This window comes from Pituophis catenifer, unplaced genomic scaffold, assembly GCF_029215685.1.
Source record: "Pituophis catenifer annectens isolate HBS135680 unplaced genomic scaffold, rPitCat1.0.hap2 SCAF_13, whole genome shotgun sequence".
NCBI classification, from domain to species: Eukaryota; Metazoa; Chordata; class Lepidosauria; order Squamata; family Colubridae; genus Pituophis; species Pituophis catenifer.
In genome coordinates this window covers 13,021,180-13,038,525 of record NW_027256893.1, presented here as the reverse complement: position 1 = coordinate 13,038,525, position 17,346 = coordinate 13,021,180, and positions in this window count along the sequence as shown.

Sequence of the window (17,346 nt, the reverse complement as noted above, 5' to 3'; positions counted from 1 at the left end):
CATTGAAAGTCAATACCATTATTTTATATTGGATCCTCAGCAAGTTACTTCTTTTCTGCCTTTTTTTTTTTATTTAATGCATTTCACTATATCTTCCACAGTATTTGCATACATGGGCAAATATCCACAGCAGGCATCATAGATATTTAAGATTTCAATTGTCTTCGAAGCAGGGTCAGGAACCCTATTCTGATTGCATCCTTGACTTCTAGTTCTTATCACGTAAGACTTGCCACACTTAGAATTGTGAGAAACTGGAAAAGATGAGTGGGTTGCTTCAATCCCCACGTCAAGGGATTTCGGAGGAAATAGAATTCTCTACATAGCCAGACAACCTTCTAAAGAACATCTAAAAAGAATCAATTCCAATCTCCTATTGTGCATATGCAGTAGGGACGGTGGCTCAGTGGCTAAGACTCTGAGCTTGTCGATTGAAAGGTCAGCAGTTCAGCGGTTTGAATCCCTAGTGCCATGTAACGGGGTGAGCTCCCGTTACTTGTCCCAGCTTCTGCCAACCTAGCAGTTCGAAAGCACATTAAAAAAATGCAAGTAGGAAAATAGGGACCACCTTTGATGGGAAGGTAACAGCGTTCTGTGTGCCTTTGGCATTTAGTCATGCCAGCCACATGACCATGGAGACATCTTTGGACAGCGCTGGCTCTTCACCTTTGAAGTGGAGATGAGCACCACCCCCTAGAGTCAGGAACGACTAGCACATATGTGCGAGGGGAACCTTTACCTTTACCTTATTGTGCAGATATGTTGAGACTGTGACTCCCAGAATTCCCCAGTAGAGTGAAACTGAGCTTTAATACTTTTATCATCAGGCATCTCAAAGGCCATCAGCCACTGCAGTCTATATGGCTCATTAGTGTAGCACAAACAGAGAAAAGTCACTGACCCACTTTCACACATTATATTCCACATAGCTTCTTAAACTTGATATATGGAGCAAACGCAATGAGCTGAGTTCATATTGCGAACTAAGTCATAAACTATGTTTTCTAAATCACAGTGGTTGGATCTGCAAAAAAAGCTCAGCTCCCATCAAAAGGCAGGCTACATTGGGGCTTACGGTGGCATGAACCCAGCTATCAGGGGAAGAGGTAGAAAACTTGTATCGTGATAACCACAACAGTCACCGACTAATAAAGAAAGGAATTCAAATACAATTTACTTTCCATTCTACTCTATTCCGTTACACAGATGTAAGCTTTTTCTGTAGCAGCAGCTGCCTTAGCTAGAGATACCATAGGACTGCTTTGACATTTAACAGCTGCCTGGATAATGAGAGTGTTGACCTCAGCTTGATATTTTTTATTCACATTGCCCCATGCTCCCGGCTTTCTGGATTTCATTTCACAGTCTGTGCCAGTATTGCTAGATTAACATTAATATCTGAAGCTCTGTCTGTCCATCTCCCCTTTGTCTTGCTTGGAGAGAATCAAATATTAAGTACCACTTACAGGGATGATGTTTATGTGCTGAAATTTCCCTGGGGCTTTGTGAAACTTCAATTTCCTAAGGGCACGCTTCTATCATGTGTTCGTTCTGGGCAGAAACATTTTTAAACCCATGCCAAAGTTGTTGTTTTAGCAAAGAAACTAGAGCAAACAGAAAGAATGAGCAGGAAAAGCTGACATACAACTGTCCTATATGCAAAAAAAGAGAAAGCATAGGGTTGCAAATAAAATACAGCTCTCTGAAAAATGTACTTCTTTTTGGGGCAAAGGAATCCAAACAGAATTGCTATCCATCACCAATTATAAGGCAGTTCTTTATTTTAATGATCAGGAAGCATCACTATATTGTCTATGCTTTATGCATCATATGTTATGCACTCTCAGTCTGGAAAGGAACAAGGAGGTGCACAGCACAAGAAAAAGAAAAGTGATATAAAACTGACAGCTGTTCCTGGAAAAATTGTCTTACCAAATCAGAAGCCAAGCTAGCACAATGACAATGGGATTCAACGAATCTATCCATTTTGCTTCCTCTGAATTTTTTTTTCATGTTTTTTTTTTAATTTTTATTTTCAGAAGAAATACATTCATTTCAGTCCAAATTCTTACTGAAAATATATCATGGCTGGTGGCACAGTTAGCTAGATGTTTAGCTTGTATTTGGCCATTTTGTCTGCCTTTCTAGTCTTTCGTAAGGACCTGGGATAGGCAGATGGTCGGTGTCTGAATCAGACATTGGTCTGATGGTCTTAAAGGTTTTTATCACGGGATGTAAGTTGTTCCAAGAAAAGCTGCCTTTTTGATGTGGATTTTGTCGATTCAAGTGATGCTCTAGATATTTCAGGATTGCAACCAAATACCAATATCAGGATTTGGAAATCAACAGAGATTTGATGTGGCAGATTACTGATATGTTTTCCCTCCCCTGGTGAAATATATGCCAATGGAGCTTTCAAAATATCTCCGAGGGACATCTAATGAGACATGATTTCGCCAGATGACCTCAAACTCTAGTTGGCACTACAGTACTGGCTTCATTTCCTGACTTTTATTTTGACACATTCCTTCATGCTCACAATATGTTCCATGAATTAATGGAAATCACTCTTAATAAACAGGTAAATAATCTTTACTCTTAAGAGATTAACTTCCTAAACAATTGTTGAATTGATTACCGTATTTTTCGGAGTATAAGACACACCAGAATATAAGACGCACCTTAGTTATGGGGAGGAAAATAAGAAAAAAGCTGATTGGCAGGTGGATCGGCCTCCCAGAATACCCCCAATCAGCTGTTACCAGAGTGAATTTTAGCAACAGGTTCCTTGGTTGTGAGCTCTGTGCCTTGCTTTTTTTTTGCTTTTTTTCCTGCCTCTGAAAGCCTCCGAAACAAAGCTTCAGAAAAAAAAGCCTCTGAAGCTCTGTTTGGGGGCTTCTTTTCTGAAGCTTCTTTTCTGGTGCTTTTTTCAGCCTCTGGAACCTACCTTTGAGAAGCTGGGCGGGGCTACATTTGGAGTATAAGATGCACCCAGATTTTCACCCTCTTTTTTGGGGGGGAAAAGGTGTGTCTTATACTCCAAAAAAATACAGTAATATATAAAGACCCATGTAAACCCCAATGAATTCAGCAGGTCTATTCACCGTAAATGTGAGCACGCCATCTGTGCATGCGTGCATCAAAAAACATGGCAGTTTGCTTGCATGTGCCGTTTACACATGCATGTGATGTCAAAAAACACAACAATATAGGACAAGATTGTGCCCAGATTGATTCGCCTGAACCAGTCTGAACCGGCAGCACCACTGGCTTAACCCTTCTTCTTAGAGTTGAGAGAGAGGGACTGGCCAAGGTCACCCAGCTGGCTTGATGCCTAAAATGGGACTAAATCTTCACCTGGGCTTCTAGTCTGGTCTCTTAACTCTTAACTTCTCTTTCACCTTCAGAGAAGACATTTATAATAAAACTTCTTCTTGTAGAACATTATTTTTGTTGCCCTTGTTTTCAATCCTGTTTCCCATTAATCTGTTCCAGAAACAATAGGGAGGAAAAAAGTAACCACAAGTTACATTCTAGAGAGTCCAGCATTCCCATTGTGACCAAAATAATTTTGGACTGATTTAAAATAAAAGTTATTCCAGACTGACTTTTTTCATGGTATCAGCAATCCCCCAACCCCCTCTCTCAGGCACAGAGAGAGAGAGGTGGGGGGGGGGGAAGAAAGAAAGAAGAATGGCCTTGTGTATTATTCATCCATGATGAGCTTGTGCACAGCAACTGAAATCTGATGAAATATAAACGGGTGACAGTAATTCCTCAAGAACATTTAATATGCTGAGCATTGCACTAGAAGCATCAAAGCAACTTCCTACAACATTATGAAAATGGATAAATCATTTAGATTTATCATTCAACATTCAATTTTGTGTAGAATTTTAAATTCCCTTAAAGCTCCTTTCCCCTGTTTTTATGAGATGTAAGAGGTTATGAGCTTCCCTGTACTTTACACATTTGGACCCAGTTTTCAGTATGGGACTAATAATTAAAATAAGTTTGTTGGGAGTAATACATATTTCACGTTTTTAGCTGTCAGAAGCTCTAGCCTGTACTTAAAAAAATGTTAGGGTGGAATTATCCACCCTTCCCTGACTCTTTGTCATTTTCAAAATTAATATTTAACTCACTGTTTCTTTATTTTCAACTACTGAAATTGCAGTTGTGATGAATACAAAGTCTTGTGATGCATCTTGTTCCTTCCTTTTGCATCCCAATATGCAAACAAAAAACAATAATAATAGGAAATGGTGCACTATGCCAGTAATACATAGAGACTGACAACCTAACTCTTCTATGTATTGTTAAGAGACCATCTTGAGAACTATTCAGCACATCACACTGCCTTTTAAGAAAAAATAAAGAAACTGGAAGTCATCCAGAATATATTTTTTTTAACTCTAGCCACTACATACAAAGAAAACCTATACAAGATGTTTTATAGGTGGCATCTCCCACCCACAAGATTAGCTAAAATGAATAAAAACCTCTCACTGACATGCTGGAAATGTAAGGTAACACCAGGAACCTTCTACCATATGTGGTGGGTGTGTCCAAAAGCTAGGGATTTTTGGCATCAGATTAAACAATGGTTGGAAGAGATGTTAAATCAAATCATAGATCTAAAGCCAAAACTCTTTCTATTGGGTATCACAAAGGTCAAATATAATAAAGGAACAATATACCTAATGTTGCATATATTAACGGCAGCGAGACTGGTCTTCGTGCAAAATTGGAAAAGTAAAGAGAACCCCCCTGAAGAAGAGATAATAAATAAGATACTGACTTGTGCAGAAATGGACAGGCTGACTCTGGAACTCAAAGACAAGGGTGAAACGGAATATCATGAAATCTGGAATAAAATGTATCAATGGTTGGAGAGGAGGAGAAATGTCGGGATAAAGAAATATGGATAAATCAAGAGTTTAAGAATTATTATGTTAATATTATGTGATAGGTAGGAATTGTATTGGTATTGAATGTAATTTCTATAGACGAAGAGATTTATGAAGTTGAATTTTGATGGATTGCGCAAAGGTATTGAATATGAATTGTAGTTGTTTTAAGGAAAAATTTGATGGAAATGTTGGAACCAGAGAAGTCACACTATGTCCAATGTTTTTAACTGTTTTTTTAATAAAAAAAACTTTTTTTAAAAAAAAGTAAGAAAATTATTGATGTAGGAGATGACCAGGCTGAGCCCGAGGGTGGAGTCAAACATGTCATCAGTCTTGAATCCCTTCGTGCCCAGAAGCAATCTAAGTCCAGCCCACACTGAATTCCATTGATTCTTATCTATCACCAAATTGCTTTGACTGTTAATAGTTCAGATTCATGCAGAGAGCTTAAGCTTACAATAAATCTTTATACCCATTTGCACTGCCTGGATTGCCCATTTTCCCTGGAACTTGACAATCAAGGCTTTAAAAATGTATTCCTGGGACAAAACTGAGGAAACGGAGCATCTTTAGCCTTGGGACAAGAAGGAGGTGGTGGAGAATAGAAGAGAAGAGAAGAGAAGAGAAGAGAAGAGAAGAGAAGAGAAGAGAAGAGAAGAAAATTCTTTATTGGCCAAGTGCGATTGGTCACACAAGGAATTTGTCTTGGTGTATACGCTCTTGGTGTACATAAAAGAAAAGATACATTCGGCAAGGATCATAAGGCACAACACTAAATGATAGTCATAGGAAACAGTCAATATAATTCTTAAGGATACCAGCAACAAGGTTACAGTCATACAGTCATAAGTGGGAGGAGATGGGTGATATGAACAATGAGAAGATTAATAGTAATGCAGACTTAGTAACTAGGTTGACAGTGTTGAAGGAATTATTTGTTTAGCAGAGTGATGGCGTTCGGGAAAAAACTGTCCTTGTGTCTAGTTGTTCTGGTGTGCAGTGCTCTATAGCGTCATTTTGAGGGTAGGAGTTGAAACAGTTTATGTCCAGGATGCGAGGGGTCTGTAAATATTTTCACAGCCCTCTTTGGCTCATGCAGTATACAGGTCCTCAATGGAAGGCAGGTTGGTAGCCATTGTTTTTTCTGCAGTACTAATTATCCTCTGAAGTCTGTGTCTATCTTGTTGGGTTGCAGAACCAAACCAGACAGTTATAGAGGTGCAGATGACAGACTCAATAATTCCTCTGTAGAAGTGTATCAGGTAAGAAGGAATATGAATGTCTGTGAAGGTGAGTCTCAGAGAAGATAACTGTAATACATTTTCTGTAGCCCATGATTTAGCTGAAGGAACTTGGGTACATTACAAGGATAGATAGTAAGGCAGCCTGCAGAAATGTCAGATAGTTGCAATATCAGCAGGATATACTCTGAAAAATAAGTAGTTGCAGTCCATGAGCAGAAGCATCAGTAGGCTGTGATGATGGAGAACACAATCTCTACAAACCTCCACAGAAATTCAAAGGCAGCACTATAATAGGTTGAATAGGAGCCACCTTAAAACTCTAGATCCATCTCCCCAGCCAGATAAGATCAAGATAAAATACATTGGATGACCTTGTGACTGGACAAATGCAGGTAAGTTTGCATCAACTCTACTGACTGAGCCACTGCAAGGAAGAAAACAATGACTTTGTCATAAATACTAAAAAAACCTGAAGGAAATAAAATCAAGAAGTGCCACATTGCCAAAAGATGAGATTCCCATATCGGAATACAGTAGAGTAGAGTAGAGTAGAGTAGAGTAGAGTAGAGTAGAGTAGAGTAGAGTAGAGTAGAGTAGAGTAGAATAGAATAGAATAGAATAGAATAGAATAGAATAGAATAGAATAGAATAGAATAGAATAGAATAGAATTCTTTATTGGCCAAGTGTGATTGGACACAGAAGGAATTTGTCTTGGTGCATACGCTCTCGGTGTACATAAAAGATAAAAACTTAAACAGAAATTATTGAAACACATTGCACTGGAGATCACTCCCTTTAAAACAGCTTCAGGTGGTCCCTAAGAGAAGATTTGTAAAGGATGGCAGGATTGGTGCCATCTGAATATTGGGGAGATTTCACAAGGCAGGCATGATGACAGAGTTTCCTGACTAAATTCACTGATTATACTTATAGTTAGCTGAACCAATGGCCAGTTTGATCACTTTGCTATAAGACTCCAAACCACCAAGCCAAGGAAACCACATTATAGATCAGTACAATGCATAAATCAGGTTGCTTTCAAACTTAATAAGCTAAAAAGTTCAACCTAGAAGTGAAAAGAAAGAAAGATTCCCTCATTGCATATAGGATTAGAAACCGATAAAAGAACTGACTCATACCAACTCAGATCACTAATCTAACTAGCTCAGAATTTTCTAGTCTGACTATCAATGACTTTTCAGAATTTTCCAGCGTGATTGTCAATGTTTTTTCAGGATTTTGGACAAACAAAAACAAAGCACTTTCTTTGTTGTCCTATTTAGTGTCTCTTTGGGATTTGGAGTAGGAGCTTTCCCAGTCCAGTTGGAAATCCCAGTTCCTCCCTACAGCCAAAACCATTGATGCCCTCCAGCTAAAGAAACACTGTTCTTCATTTTGCATAGCCTACTAAATCACATTATGCTGGGTATATATCAGTGGTGGGTTTCAAAATATTTTATTATTGGTTCTGTAGGTGTGGCTTGGTGGGCGTGGCATGGCTTGGTGGACATGACCAGGTGGACTAGGTGAGCATGGCAGGGGAAGGATACTATAAAATCTCCATTCCCTCCCCACTCCAGGAGAAGGTTACTGCAAAATCCCCATTTCCTCCTGATCCTCTAGGACTCGGGAGGCAGAGAATAGATGGGGGCGGGGCCAGTCAGAGGTGGTATTTACTAGTTCTCCGAACTACTCAAAATTTCCGCTACTGGTTCTCCAGAACTGGTCAGAACCTGCTGAAACCCACCTCTGGTATATATGATAATTAAAATACGACGGCACAGAACTGAAATAGCAGCAACCCAAATATCGGCATTCAACATTACAATTATTACCCCAAGTTTTAAAATTGAGTGTGAACAGAGTTTTTGGCCATCTCGGTTGTGAATAAATGATTGTATTTTGATCCCCCTCCCTTTTATGTGTTTGGGTATCTCTGTATATGCAGGCGTTTTTCTTTTTCTTTTCTCCTTCTTCTCCATAACAGTTTGGAGGATGGTTCATGAATTTCATTTCAAAGAGGTTACTAAGCTAGCTGAGTGCTGTTTTGTTTTTGTTTTTTTTTAAAAAAGCTTTAAAAACATACAGAGTCAACTATCAAACAAATGCAAACATCTAACCAATCAATAAAAAATTGGGAGGAAGAAAGATTCGTCTCTGAAACACCTGGGGAGAAAGTTAGCATTGTTACATGCAAACATTGCTTTCCGAGTTCTGCTTATTACAGTCAGAGATGGGCACTACATAATTATCTGAGACCAGAGGTGCACTGTCTATTAATGCAAACTCAATGTGTGCAAGTCAGTGCTTTAAAGGCAAGCAAAACCTAATTGTTTGCATCACTTGGATATTTTAATAGTAACCTGAAGCAACATTGCCAATTAAACATCTCTAGTGGACCATCTTCCCAGGAGAAGAAATGGCTTAAAGTTTTGCAGTTGACATTTTAATGGATAAATTGCTGAGGCTATTAGTAGATAGCTGTAATATTGCTTTGTTAGTCATTAGTAGAGCAATGGAAAGACTCTGAAACTTGTTCTGCCAGTACATAACTCTGGACATAATAATGCCATAGGGTCCATTCTTTGCTGCACCAAGAGAAGTTAGATTAAGGTTGAAGTGATAGTAGGCCCAGCAGATTATTAGCAGTACAAATAATATGGGGGTGATAAAAAGTGTGCAGTTGGACTGAAACACTCATTATGGATTTTCTTGGTTAGAGATGATGAGATTTGGTTATAGCAACAGATGTTCTTCCTTTCCCTGAAATAATAGTTGCATCCAGAGTTAATCCCACTAAATTAGAGGTTGTGTTCAGGTGGTTTGCACCATGTCGGGTGAACCGGTAGCGGCGATCGCGGGTGGGCCCACCCACCAGCTCACCTGCCCCGGCTCCAAGTTGTGCTATTTAGGCATGTTTTTGAGGCCGGGTGCATGCGTGGAAGGCACATGAGTGAGCAAATAGCATGCATGGAAAGCCGGGCACATACGCGGACAGCACACGGACGGCGAACCAGTGGTAAAGGTAAATGAAACCCACCCCTGCACTAAATCCCTCCTCTTAAAGTATTCTAAAATGGCCTCCTTCCAAAAGCATTCCATTTCTACTTGGGTATGTAGGGCTATTTTTAAGCCCCGATTAATCAAAATGGGACAGGGTGGCTCAGTGGCTAAGACGCTGAGCTTGTCGATCGAAAGGTCGGCAGTTCAGCGGTTCGAATCCCTAGTAAGGGGGTGAGCTCCCGTTACTTTTCCCAGCTTCTGCCAACCTAGCAGTTTGAAAGCACGTAAAAAAATGCAATTAGAAAAATAGGGACCACCTTTGGTGGGAAGGTAACAGCGTTCCGTGCACCTTTGGTGTTGAGTAATGCTGGCCACATGACCATGGAGACATCTTCGGACAGCGCTGGCTCTTCGACTTTGAAACGGAGATGAGCACTGTGAGTTCCCTTAGAGTCGGGAACAACTTCCACATATATGCGAGGGGAACCTTTATCTTTACCTTTAATCCAAATAGTAGCAAGGTTTAGAATCAGGGCTAGTGGTGAATATCTAGTGGTAGGAATAGCTGGTTTGACTGGGTCTATGACTAATGAGTATAAAACTAAACTACATAGCATCTACTGTACTAACTAAAGTTCTGACAAGTCAGCTAGAGAGGAGTGGTAGGTAGCATCGGAATGTTGACTGAATTCCTGTATCTGGGAAAACGATGTCAGGATTCAGAGTGACTTGATTTGGTAGGCTTGGGAATAGAGGGGACAATGAAGGGCAGGGGAGATACAGTGGGAGACATTGGGAGGGCCACTCTTGAGGAAGATCTTCTGTCAAATATAAATTTTGTGTTCCAGCCATCAGTTCCTTGCGTCCTGGTCTCCAGCTATTGCTCTCTAACACCAAATCAGCTTGCAAAAATGCTTTCTTCATCCATAACTTTATGATGGATGAGAGAACTGAGCTGACATATATTACCAGAAGTGCCAAGGGAGGTGCCAGAAATATGTCTACTTGGATTTTCGATGTGGCATTTACTACAATACCAGGGAAAGGGCAGGGGTTAATTGTTGACACTCATGAGTCTTTTTTATGACTTTCAAAGATGCTATTCAGAAGATTATTAGATGTGAAACCCTGTTTGTGAAGTTGAACTGTTATTTCCTCTCTGCTGCATATCAGTTACCTGCCTGAGATGCTCAACCCTACAGCTGGCTGGGGATGGAATTTCCCAGACTTATAGTACTGAGACTTCAACTATCCATCTGTCGGCCTGTTGTCTCAGGGCAGAAATGCTCTGTAAATAAGACCGAACAGCAGAAGTCTCTTTTGCAAGGGAAGAAAACTTCCAAAACTTTGGATGAGAAAGTTTAATATATTTCTGCACTGCAATTGGGTATCCTGTCTAGTCAGAAGGAAACTTATTGGGTTTGATAGAAATTACTTCCAGGTAAATTAGCATGGGGTTGTTGTTTTCTTTGTCACTTTCTCTCAACAGGTCCCCAGTCACTGGTCTTGGTACAGAAGTAAACAGCTGACCTCGATCCTCCTTAAGGCTTGCCTAAGGGAGGAAGAGTAAAGTTGTGACATCATCTTGAAAAACTATTCCTCTGAGAATTCATGCCCTTGTTTTGTGGCCTCACTTCTTTAGTGCCAATTGCTTCTGCTGCCTCTGCTATTTACCCAGGCATGGCTTAAAATAGGACCTTATGGATTATGTACAGTTGTGAATACTTGTGCCTAAAATAAGAACCAGAGGGGGAAAAATATGTCTTGTTTCCCCAGAGTAAACATTATTTGAAAAAAAAAATAGGTTGTATTTTCAGCAATTGTGCATAGAATCACACTTAAAGGTATATCTCCTTTTCTTTATTCACAAAGAATAATTCAATAAACATAATTCTGAAACAGTTCATCAAGGGAAAAAAGGAAGGTAATTCTTTAGAGCGATAAGAGCCATCTGGTACAAATTATAAATATGCTGAAAGGATGAAAAAGGCTTCATGATGTCATCCCATAATCCCTTTCATATTTGCGTCTTGGCATCAGGTAGTTTCATGGCATGGCATGTTTGTCATCCTTCCCTTTACAGACGTTAATTAATTCAGTTTGTAAAATGAAGATATGTTGGGATTGACCAGCAATTCAGCAAACCTTTCTAAGAATTGAACAAATTAAAAGAAAATACTCAATTTTTCTTTCTATCACATTCATAATTTAAAAAAAAAATCTCAATTTTCTTTTATTCTGTTTAAGAGGAGAATTCTGCTAGGCTCTTACACTTTTTTTTTTTAAAAGAACTAAATTCTCATGTATTTGCATCTGCCACATTGCTTAGATTCAACTTTTTAACATTATATAGTGGTCTACCGTTTAGCCACTGTAACCAATCAAGTTGACTGAGAGAGAGAGAAAAAAGAACAGTTTGACCATTCATGTGTCACAATTCTCTTGGTTAAATGCAATCTGGATTTGTCTAAGCATTTTGATGAGAACAGCAATAGTACAATGAGTCAATCAGTGATCCCTTAAGTTGAGCAAGAGTAGAATCAAAATAGGGCAGGGGTGAAATCTACTTACCTTCCCTACTGGTTCGGAAGTGCACGCACTTCACACACGCCATTGTCATGTCTGATTTTTGACCCTCTGCACATGGGCATAGCCTTCTGCTATAGGTCAAAAATGGGTTATTTCCTGGTTAAAACCAGGAAGTAAAGATGTCCAGGCAGGTGGGCAGAGCCTCGCACTGCCACCTCTACCGTTTTGCTGAACCACATGTCATCGCCGCCGCTACCAGTTTGCGCAAGCCGGACAGAACTGGCAAGATTTCACTACTGAAATAGGGGCATTTAGTACTGCTGTTCTGTCCCTTTTCAGAAGTCAGATGAGGCAGATAGCTCTAATATTGCTCTGTTAGCCATTAGTAGAGCAATAGACGGACCCTAAAATTTGTTCTGTCAATACATAACTCTGCACGCAACCATGACATAGGATCCATTCTTTTCTACACCAGAAGAAGTTAGATAGTAGGCATAGCAGATTATTAGCAGTACAAATAATGTGATCAAATGTGTCACTTCAAGTGCACTTAGTCTGAAACTCTCATTATTGATTTCCTTAATTAGAGATGAGGAGGTTTGGCCATAGCAACAGATGGCAGGCATGAAGTAAGACTTTCAATGCTCAGTGATGGACTTCCTGCCTATCCATCAGACTCCAAACTAAGAATGAATGTCAGCTGCCACTTTATGATCACTTGTGCTTCGCTATTATGCAGCAACAATCTGCCATGAACTGGGGAGAGGGGGAATGAAGGGAGAGGGATGCTTGGGGGGGGGGAATGAAAGTAGAAGCCGACTCGAGTTGCTGCTCCAAAGGACACCCAGCTGGGCAGAAGGAGGGTGTCACATACCAACATGAGTTAAGACTGTCCATTATGGAAACATCTTGCAGGAACTTGATTGGTGGGCAGACAGAGTGGGAAAAGTAGAACTTAGTGATTTTGATGCACAATTTTCAGTTCTGGCTTTTCATTACACTTGATCTCTAATAAAATTATGCCTTCTTCAACAAATGGACCCAAGGGTTGTTTATACTTAGAGGTTTAAGCTGAGTTAGGCCTGATGTGAAGATTCTTCCAAGCTAAGTTCTGTATTGTTTTACACCTATAAGCAAAAACTTGCCAGACTGAAGACTCTGCTATCTGCAACTATAATATACTCTCTGAACTATTAAGGGAGGATCTGTCTTCACCTCTTTCTCACACATAATATCTAGACTGAGTTGCCTCTTACTCTTCTGGAATGGAACCCCCGGTGGCGCAGCGATTAGAGTGCAGTACTGCAGGCTACTTCTACTGACTGCCGGCTGACTGCAATTTGGCAGTTCAAATCCCACCAGGCTCAAGGTTGACTCAACCTTCCATCCTTCCTAGGTGGGTAAAATGAGGACCCAGACTGTTGGGGGGGGAGAGAATAGGCTGACTCTGTAAAACCGCTTAGAGAGGGCTGTAAAGCACTGTAAAGCGGTATATAAGTCAAAGTGCTATTGCTATTGCTCTTCCTCTCCACCTCCTCTCTACATTCCATCAAACTACCCCAATTTAGGTGCACGTTGCAACCCATTTCTAGTCATGTATCTTTTTTTCACATATAGAAGAATGGGATGGTTCTTTCCAAATTTAATTGGGGAAATGTTAAATCAGCGCACAATCGTATCTTTCTTCCAAACAATAACACATTGTGCTGCTCTAAATACTTGAGTTTTAATGTGTGCAGATTGCTTTTGGATGAAAAACTGAAGGAATCTGAATTAATGCTGGGCTGAGATTAAGGAAAAGAAATAAGAAGGAGACCACTGCAAGAACCAACATGTGAAGTATCATGTTTCTTAGCAAAATAAGACCCATTCTTTTCCCCACTTCAATAAGCGGGAGTAGTTATTCTCCCAGTGAGTTCTTTATTATGGTGACAGTTTTCATGTTTTCATGAGATGCAATCCTCAGTGAGATGAGTTTTTCCCTGCTGTGCCCACTTATTGATGTACTGTCCAAAATTCTCAGCAGATGAATAGAATAACCCAAACATTTCTATAAAATCTGTCTCACCCTTTCAATCAGATATTTTCTTTTTTTCTTTTGCAGCCTGCCTTGAGAAGATTACATTTTGCAGTCCAGGTAGTTACACACACAGTAATGAAGGGTGGAAGCAAAACTAATGTATTATATTCAGGGGACCTTGCACATTGAAAGTATACTTTAAAAAAGCAAATAATTATTAACTGAACTAAAAAAAAAAAGCCAAAGACACATGCATCATCCTATTTTAGGCATATAAAAAGGCACAGGGCTGGACTCAAAGGGATAAATTTAAGAGTCTTGTTTTTGGGAAGGTTTTTTTTTTTAAAAAATGACCAGTATCTAAGCAAAACCAGGATTGGTTAATTTGATGCTGTTCATTCTGCCCTCGTTTTTATGTTCTTTATAAAAACATAGTTTGGCTGACTACATTATTTATAAGCGATAGTTTTATTGATTAATATTTTACAGACTTGTTTCTACTACAAGGTCCTTAACTCCATTAACACAGGCAGTCTTTGTTTAATGACTGCCTTGCTTAGCAACTATTTGCAGTTATGACAGTGATGAAAAAGTATCTTTGCAACCAAACCTCACATTTGCAACCTTTGGAGGTTTGCAAAGCAAAAGAAAACTGAAGTAAGATTATAAATGTTACCATGGATTCAGTTGGCAGTCACTTTGCTTAATGACCAAGTTGCTAGTCCCAGTTGTGGTCATTAAACGAGGACTCCCCTGTAGTGTTTGTTCCTCAGCCATCTGAAGCCCTTTTCCTCCTTTCACCATGCCCTTGGCAAATTGATGTAGAGATGCCAGCAAAAATACATTTAACTTCTTTAACTACTTTTCCAGACCACATTTGAGTTAAGATGAACATTTCATTTGATTATAGATAATTTTTAAGCTCATCTGTACAAACCATTTAAGATATTGGAATAGAACTTGTATATAGCAGAAATATGACTTTTTTATTTAACAATGAAGCATATAGCAAAATTGGTTTCAGTTATTAAATTTTAGTTGGAGGGGGGAGGGAGGGAGAGAAAGAGAAAATGAAACAATAATAGATTCATATATCCCTCAAAAGAGAATTCTACACTGCAGAAACCACCAGTAATACTTTTCAACTAACACACACACACACACACACACACACACACACAAGCACTTAGCAATAGCACTTAGACTTATATCCCACGTCATAGTGCTTTATAGCCATCTCTAAATGGTTTACGGAGTAAGCATATTGTCCCCAACAATCTGGGTCCTTATTTTATCGACCTTGAAAGGATGGAAGGGTGAGTCAACCTTGAGCTGGTGAGATTTGAACTGCCAAACTGTTGGCAGTCAGCAATCAGCAGAATTAGCCTGCAATATTGCATTCTAATCACTATTTATTTATTTATTTGATTTGATTTATATGCCGCCCTATCTCCACAGGACTCAGGGCGGCTCATAACAATAAAATAACCGAATAAAAGCGTGTTAAAATACATGTTAACCCCCCCAGTCCAGGCTGAATAACCATGTCTTTAAGTCGCGGCGGAAGGTGCGGAGGTCAGGGGCCAACCAGAGCCTCAGAGGAAGTTGGTTCCAGAGGGTGGGAGCACCCATAGAGAAAGCTCTGCCACCTATATCTATATTTTTTTATTAAAGGGCATACCAAACCACTTAAATATATATCAATCTTTTGATCTATATAAGAAAGAAACTATCAAGAGTTTCTCTATCAAGAAAGAATCTATCAAAAGAAACTATAAGTTTATCTAACTGGACCTAAAAGGAAGAAAAGGCTGAAAGGCAATTAAAAAGAATTATTATTGGACACATGCATATATTTTCCTTAAGGTTTTCTCCTTCCTTCCTTCCTTCCTTCCTTCCTTCCTTCCTTCCTTCCTTCCTTCCTTCCTTCCTTCCTCCCTCCCTCCCTCCCTCCCTCCCTCCCTCCCTCCCTCCCTTTTCTTTCTTTCTTTCTTTCTTTCTTTCTTTCTTTCTTTCTTTCTTTCTTTCTTTCTTTCTTTCTTTCTTTCTTTCTTTCTTTCTTTCTTTCTTTCTTGGGGGCCATATGGTAACCATACTATAGGTCAATGTCCCTCAATCAGTAGACAATAGCTGTGAAAAAATATCAATCTGTTGCGGAAGGAAAGCCTTGCTTTCAGTTCCCCAAAACAGTTTAACATTCTGATAAACCCAGATAATGAGAATTTAGACCAAGATGGTGCTAACTCCTGCCAATTGAAGATTGATATTTGCCCTGAAACAAGAAGGTAAACAGAAAAGGCAAAACAAAATTGGTCTCCTTGCTGAAAGAAGGAAACTAAAACAATTTCCTGAATTTTTTAGAATGACAGTCTAACAGTTCTCAGCTTTATCTCTCAACCCTAACCCTGTAACTTTTTGACTCTGTCATCACATCTTTGGCTAAACTGCAGTTTCTGGCTTATCTTGAACTGGTTTATCTAGAATATGTGTCAACTACTTTGATTATTGTGGCTTTGACTCTGGATTGCACTCATGCTGTAAATCTTTTTGGCTTCTGCATTTGATACTTTTTAACGGTGGCTCAACTTTTCTCAAGTTTGTACTGAAGACTTTTGCATTCTTGTAATGATTTATGGCTACTGATTCCCCACCCACCCCCCAGTTTCTCAGCACCTGAAATCTTGGTTTCTGCCTCTGGGTCAGAATAACAAAAGTAATGTGATAACCTTCTGTGGCTTATTCTCATGTGACCATTCGTCAAAATCCAAATTTGCCAGTAAATCTTACATGAGTTCCAACCTAGTTATTACCAATCTAGCAGTCTTGAGTAGGACAGTTCAGTGCAAGCACGGTGACTAGCCCAGTTACCTTCCATAGGTGAAAGGAGACCTTGGATGTAAGCTTAGTTGTTTTCATCACATACTGACAATCCAAGTCAGACCTAGCTAAGGTCAAGTCTAGAGAATATATATATATATCTTTGAACTGTCACTGCTGTCACTATGCAAAAGTTTAATCTATACTTGGGAACAACTGAGATTAAGGCCCCTTTGAGAAATCTAAAAGAAAGTTCTCACTTCTGTAGCCAGTAAATTCACCTTGACATTTCTTGAAGGCTTAATTTGACTAGAATCACTGTGGCACCTAACGATTGCTACAAATACCTGGAGAACTTTTACTTAATTCTCACGGGTGTCATTTGTTCCTTTTGACCTATGTCTCTGTTCTGAACATTTTCGTTTAATTAAATGAAACTATGAAATAATCAGGTGAGGCCAAAAGCCTGACAACTGCTAATGAAGGGTCTCCTGACACCCAAATCCAATCCATTATTTTATCACTTACAGCTTACATGGCCCTTCAGTAGCACTTCGGTACAAAAGCATCCTTTTGTTTTTCAACTTTAAAGGTATTTTCTTAAAGATAAGACCCCTAGCAGACAGTCCCACTGGCAGCATGTTATAAATAAGAGATTCACTGAGACATAATAAACGGTGGATGTCCCTCTACGCTTCTTAAAGAAGCTCAGAAAAAAAAAAAGCAAGAAATTTAAAAAAAAAACCACCTTCCTCCTGACATAAAGTTACCTTTGTGAAAAACAAACAATAGGGCTCGTTTTTATTTCTCAAACTCTAC